We start from the raw sequence: 7,675 nt of genomic DNA on the forward strand, positions 1-7,675 counted from the left end.
TGTAATTGATTCAATACTAGTCTTTGAGATTGAGTTCATAAAGCAAAAATTCTAATTCCCCTCCTGAATATTAGTTGAAAATTGTAAACTTGGCCACTTGGAGGCAATTTCTCAGAAATGTGTCTATATTCTATCCTAGGAATTGAACTCTTTGACGTTCAAATAGGGGTCTATATTCATTAAATAATTTCTTCTACTTTTCATGGAATCTAATATCCACAAGACTATAATAAACTAAAAATAATACAAGTCTAAAGTGGATGCTTCTTAAATTAACAATTGATGTTGATTGAAGTAAAAATGAGCATATGAATTGATTTGAATTTCTCCAATAAAGCAGGACCACCTTATTCGAATATTCCTAAATTAAAAAAATTCATGGCCGTATTAAGATTTTTCAAGTGAAACTTCCCTTCCTACAAACTTTGTTACAAAGTCCTTCTAAAAGAGACATGAAGGAAGAAGCATAATGTTAAGCACGAGTTTGATAAAATTTAGAAACTTTGATTCAAATTTCGTATTTATATTAAAAAAATCATTTAATATACTCAAATAATTTATTATAAATACAAAAAGAAAAAATAAATTATGATTTTATCCCGTAAATTAACATTCTGTTTCTATCTCTTGCAAGTAGTGCCTTGTCGCTAGCACAGTGGCACATGCAAATCTTATCATAGAAATTTCTATGTGCACCACACAGTTGAATGCTATGATTATAACATCAATAATGACATTGAAAAAGAGAGAACAATAATTCCCTAGATCCGATGAGTTCCACATCATTTTTTTTCCAATTTCTTTCTTGCTAGATTCGTTGAACTCTTATCCCCACGAGACATAATGCAATTGTTATCCCCACCCATCATTTTATTTAATGTGAAAATATGGAATTTGAAAAGTATTCCCTCAGTTTCGTATACTTGACTCATATCTATGATATGTTCTTTCAAAAAAAAAAATTAATTAGGGATATATTTTAATATTAAACTAACCTTATTATTAATAATGCTTTAAAACTCTAAGGACCCGTTGGTCCATAGATTGCTAAAGTAGTTTTTTTTTTTGGGGGGGGGGGGGGGGGGGGGGGGGGGGAGAGAGACAATGATTTGTGGGGTAATTTTATAATTTATCAAATTACTGTATGTGTTGAGTTTTTATACTACTAATACATGGAAAATAAGTACTAGTAATAAACACCTCAATATACAATAGTGTATAACTAATATAAGAATTAGTTATGCATTGGATAAATCAAACAAAGTATTAGTAATACATAAGACTATTACATATATTATTTTTGCTAATACACTCTATCAAACAATCCTAAAGGAGAGAAAGAGAAGCGATTAAAGTAACATAACACAATCGTTATGCAAGAAGTAACATAAGTTTATTACAATATAGAAACCCAAAAACTCCATTATTTTGATAAACTACACACTTATATAAAAACATGAAAACGCTAAATAATTCTAAATCATTACAATTAAGCCAATATCCATGGCCAGGAGCAATAATAAAGTGCATTCACATATGTCAAGACCTGTAGGCTACAACGTTTCCACATCAACAACGAACAAGATATTTAACTGCACCAATCAAGATCAAATAGAAAAATAATTACAAATATTTAATAGTTGAATCATATGAATGAAAATTAAGTGAGTTTCTTTAATTGAAATCATGACATTTAAGGACACCAAATAGACTCATGACATTTAAGGACACCAAATAGACTAACCCTAAAGAAAAGAGCACTACAACATTTTTGGTCTATGGCCACTCCCTTAAAGTGTGGCCTAAACTAGCAGAAAGTGTGGCCTTTGATCAAAGGCTACACTTTCGAATTTTAGGCAATATTTTTTGGGGGGTGGCCTAAAAGGGCGTAACCTTTAATCAATGGCCATAAGCTACATTTTAAAACCATGGCCATTAATGTAAAAAGGCCACGCTTTGTAACTTTTCATGGCAGCACATTAAATTGATTAAGCTACACTTACAAGTGTTGCCTTTTTCTTTTTGCTATTGGGCACGCTTCACAAGCGTTACCTTTTGTAGCACCTCTATGACAAGACTTAAAAAACATTGCCTTTGTTTTACTATTAGGCACAATTCATAAGTGTAGCCTTTTGTAGCACCTATATAACAACACTTAAAAAACATGGTCTTTTCTTTATTAGTAGCCACACTTCAAAAACTTAGACTTTTATACATCCTCTATGACAACACATGTAAAGTGTAAGCATGTTTTAGCCACACTTTTGAAGTGTAGCAATGTTGCCTAAAATTTGATAGTTCAAGCCACATTTTACAGAAATAGCATTAGGCATATAAAATGTTATTAAGTAACTTCTGATTGAAAAATAATTATTTTGAGCAAAATGTATACATCACGAAGCACATTACATAAAAAAAATATATTTATATATAATCTGACACACTAATTAGCTAATAAATAATTGAAGTGCATGGACTTGATTTCAAAAAATACATGTCTTCCACATAATAATTAATGAGAAAATAATATAATAAAAATTTGTACCAAGTTCCACACAAAACCAAATGTATATAAACTCGTATCAAAATATTTCAAAAATTCTTCATCATTCACTTCAATCTCGATCAAGTTGAGTAGTGGCACCCACCATTCGAATTTGATCCCCGCATTGATCCTATAGATTCAAAAACAAACAAATGAAGTAAAATTATGTTGAACAAATATACAAATATTTTTTCAATCTTGAATAAGGAATTATATGAATCCAAAGTTTCTTTAATTCATTCAATCAAGTTAAAAGTTCAGGATTTAAGTTTCTTGTAAATTTGTAAGATAAAGTACCTTTTCATGAACCGAAGCATGAGTTGAGCCAGAAGAATTTGAGTTTCATGGTTAAAATACTCAAACCAAAACAAAAAGCTACTACAAATTTAGAGAGGCATAAACAAACACTCCTTCAGGGGATCACGCACATATACTGATTAAAAGATGCAACTTGAACAAAAATAGAGTAGCATTTAAGTATAGAAGACATATACTTATAAAAAGTTGTAGCTAGATCCAGCAATTTATATTCAACTATAGAAGACATATACTGCTTAAAAGATCCAGCTAGACTTCTTCTGTGTATAATGTCACTGACTTAGTATCTATTGTGGATGTGATTTAGTACCTATTGTGCACGTTCTTGTCTACCAATGAGCCCACAAATAGGCATAATTTTATGTTCAATTTATTTCACTGTTTATCCGAATTTTCCACTGCTCTATTTTTATTCTTTCAAGAAATGAACTTTTTTTGTTTTGTTTCTGATTTCATTTGCTTCAGTTGGATGGATAATATAGTTGTGTTATAAATGAGACCTTTACAATTGGGTATCTGATTTTATTTGCAACAATATCTTTCATTTCTTTTTTTTGTAGTTCAGAGAACGATAATTTTCCAAGATCTATTTGAAATTTTGAGATAACAGTTGGGTATGTATTTATCAAATGTAATTGGAGGTAATGTTGTGAGTTAGCGAGTATTGTTTTTTCCCGGTAGCATCACGTCAATGAGGTTGGACAATAATGGGGAGACGAAAAAGATGAATTTTTTAGACAATTATGTTTCTGATGTGCCTACTGATTCTAACAATTTCAAGAAATATGAGGAGATGGGAGATGGAGATAACACTGATACAACAATGTTCGTCAAGAATTACGGGAAGGGATGGAAATTCAGCAGAGAGGAAAAATGAGGGCATAATTTATGTGAGCACCATTTTGCTCAAGTGAAGAAGCATTATAGTAGCAACAACTCCACTTAATATTCTACTGCTACTACTGTTGCTGCTGCTGGTGCTAATTTCTACACCGAAATTTAAAAAACTGTGGTGGCAGCAGCCGAGATAACTCCGAGCTACCACGACCGCCCTCAGCGTACCAAGAAATCATCTTCTTCCGAATATTACTATTATTTGGATTTCAGTCCTTTATGGCATAAGAAAAGATTTCCATCGACTGGTAAGAAGAATAATACAACACCACCTGCATTAGCAGCAACAGCTGAAATCTACTCTAGTCATGATAGTACTACTCACGGGGGACAATCTTTGTCTCCTCTCAAGGATAATGAAGAAGTTGAGCATGTTGAAGATGAGGATGAGGATGATGATGCTGAACTAGTTGAAAATTGTAAGGTGATCAAAAGAGACTGTTAGCCCATCAACTCATGGTTACTCAAATCTCTAACGTGAAATTCTCAACAACAATTTCTAGCTAGCTAGTTTATGGTTTAGCAAGTGACTGAAGCAAAGCCAGTATAATAAAGGTGAATTTAGATTGTCAAACCACAGAACAAATTGGGCAAGTTTCACAGCAAAGGTCAAGTTTCCAGCACCATTATATTAGAACATGTAAAAAGCCTTGTGGAACAATTTTGACCACTTATGAAGTAGTTCTACATTTATAATAATGGTAGTGGTGACTATTGTATGGTAAAATATACTACAGCACCAGAAGTATTCAAACAAAATCACCAGCAGAGACAAAACTACGAAATGATTTCTTCATACTATCCTAGACTTGGTGAATAGAGTTACCTGGCACCCGTTGTTGGTGGGAGGTGGTAGGTTTTCATGGAATTAGTCAATGTTCATGAAAGATAGCTGAGACACCATGGTTATCAAAACAAATCACCAGTAGAGCACAATGACTGGAAAGGGAACAGTGAAAAAAGAAATTAACCAAGAATTTGGGTAAAAAATGATGAGGTAAAATTTGGAAACTTATTAAAATTTCGTGTTTTAGGTTTCTTTTTTGTTGTGAGGATAATGGGGCAGCAAGGGGATAATGAATTTTCTGGCTGATTCTGTTTTCTTGATTCTTTTGTTGAATTTCCTTTTAGGAAACATGGAAGCCTAAGAGATATGAAAATATATATGCCAATAGAAACTATAAAATACATCAACCGAAAAAAGATATGAAAATATGTATGTAGATTTTACCTTAACAAAAGACGTTCTAGTGTTTTCGCTAGGACAGAGTTTTCATATTTGCACTTCCAGTACACAATAGCAGAAAGGGAAAAACAACTGATTGCTATTCTATTGTTGTAAACAATAGAGATACTCATTAGATGAACCCAACCATACCCCAACTAGCACCATATAGTATGCAGGGAGGCAATTGATATAGAAACACAACCAACATTCAGATTAATCAAAGTCCAAGTCATGTAGTACGCAACATGTTTAACATGAATATAAATGGAAACAGAACAACACCAAGTAGCATCTGTTCAACTAAACAAAATTCTGGCAAAAGAAGGTTGTGGAGATCCAATGTTATGCCTATTTGTGTTGATTCTACTTAGGTAGTTAAAGTTTATTGTATATTAGCAATTTTATGACAATGTAGAAATGGTGCTACTTTTGAAGAGCAGTGGTGGAGCTAATAGATTGTACATAGAAAAGATTTTATAGATTATATGTTTACTCTCAAATAATAAGAATTTCATAATAGTGAAAGTCCATGACAATAATTGGCATAGGAGAATGTAATATTAAATCAAATGAATAATACTATTAGAGCTATGAATGTCATTCAGAACTGTATACACTTTTTAAATCTAATTCGAATCATAATAAAGAACCAAAACATCATATGGCACTATAGAATAGTCTTCTATCGCTTTTGACCATTTTATCACAGATGAACCTACTAAGGCTCCAAATTGTGCAACTAGATTTTAACCCATTCAACGCATTCACTGGCTTGTTCTATCGTAACAAGTAAATGTGAGAAGAGAAGTAAAAGCTTATCATAAGGATCAAAGCACACCTGAAAACCCAAATACGAAGGCCTGACTCTATAAATTCACGATACACGTCCCAACACTGTCTTGGGAGAATCCTTCAAACCATTGGATACTTCTTCACTGCAAGTAAGGAAAATGAGTAAATACATGACGCCACCTAATATAATACATTGACAATTGAAAGACAATAGAGCTCACTGAGTAGATTAGCGTAAACAATAATGATAAGGACATTGCATGCGATCCCCTTCAACATCTTTAAACCCCAAGAATTTTTAGTATTTTTTTTCTTTCTTTTAGAAGGTACGCAACCCTCAACTTTTCAAACCATTGTAAGCCATCGTTCGTTTATACTTATTTTTGTTGACCGTCCATTTACTTTTTATCCTCTTCTAGTTTTTATTTTCTTATGTATGGGGATGTCAATGTAAGAAAAGAGAGATGGATCTCTCCAAATACCAATGTTCGAGTAGCTACAAGATGGCAACTAGTAATTCCCCTAGATATTGAGAAGTATCCATTAGATGAACAAAATGAAAATACCTGCAAGTTACCCATTTGAATGATGAGTTTCTCTTATGAACATGAAGAGCCTCCTGAACTACAAGAAGATTGAAATAGATCTTGGAGTGCTGTTGTATGCATGGATCGTAGCTTCTTCTGAGATAGCCCACCCTCTATTTAAAGGAATATGATTTTATCAGTAATCATAAATAATATTGATCGCAAAGCATTTTTCAACATTTTAATCTCCTGTTCAACATTTTCAACATTTTAATCTTATAAGATAGTCCTCTTACATGCCTCAAAACTAATTAATACGGAGTATAAAGAATTTTAAAGCAGCATGTTATCCAAGTCCTAGAATTACATTTTCAATCAAATTTAACATGTATATACTAAAATGGTTGCATGTTGATAGCATCTCAATCATCCTATTGGAAAGTGCATAGAAATAAATAGAAGGAAGTATGATTTAACCATTACCACTCCAAACAACCATGCATACTCACTACTTAGACTATTAACGCTAAGTGAATAAACTTTTTATAACTGAATTTAATGCGAGAGTAAAGGTTATCTCACTTACATTGCTCTTTCTAAGAAAATGATTGAGTATACTAAACTTGTCTGTGCATGCTGGAGTGAAGATGTGGTAGCTATAAATATTTTTGATTTCTTCATTAGCCTGATCGAGAATCTTAATACACTACTCTGAGGGTGTTAAAAATGATTCATAGTCTCACAAATCATTCACCTGCTTGTATGTTTGGTCAGAAAACATTCCAACTGACCACATTAATTGAAATAATCCTAAGTGATCATAATAGTCATCAGTCAAAGCATTTCAAACCTACAGCGCTAAATACCTACAGCGTTAGTACTGAAAACTACACAAATGCAAATGTTTTATCTTTAATAATCTTATGCGTGTGTGCACTCGGTTGAGAAATAGATGTGCATACCATTAAACCTTTTAATTTGATGGCTGGCTTATTTAAACCATTGCTTTACCTCACAGCAACTTGATTTAGCTAAGGAACATAATGCCCTGGTCCACAATCAGGAATAAGTAAAACACGGTTGTCTCAGTAATTCAATTGAGCTACCGAAGATAACAACAACAACATACCCAATATACTCCACATGTATGATCTTGAGAGGGTAGAATTTATGCAGACCTTTCCCCTACCCTGGCAGATAGAGAGGTTGTTTCTGATAGAACCTGTGTTCAATGAAAATAAAAACACAACATTTACGAAGGAATAAGAGACAATAAGTAAATACAGAAATAGTAAAACAACAAAAATATCAAAAATAAAACTAATACTACTAGCAGATGGTTGTGGTCAGTGTTATGTTATACCAGCTAGA

At 32.7% G+C, this 7,675-nt stretch overlaps 1 long non-coding RNA gene across 1 annotated transcript; it reads right to left on the reverse strand.

The window, feature by feature from the left end:
• Nucleotides 1-2,462: 2,462 nt before the first annotated feature.
• On the reverse strand, nt 2,463-4,981 carry LOC124897137. The gene is made up of 2 exons (XR_007053752.1): nt 4,584-4,981; nt 2,463-2,675 (listed from the first exon to the last, which is right to left on the reverse strand). It is a non-coding gene; the product is annotated as an uncharacterized LOC124897137 (long non-coding RNA).
• Between the last annotated feature and the right edge of the window lie 2,694 nt (nt 4,982-7,675).

The sequence above is a fragment of the Capsicum annuum genome, chromosome 3 (assembly GCF_002878395.1).
Source record: "Capsicum annuum cultivar UCD-10X-F1 chromosome 3, UCD10Xv1.1, whole genome shotgun sequence".
NCBI classification, from domain to species: Eukaryota; Viridiplantae; Streptophyta; class Magnoliopsida; order Solanales; family Solanaceae; genus Capsicum; species Capsicum annuum.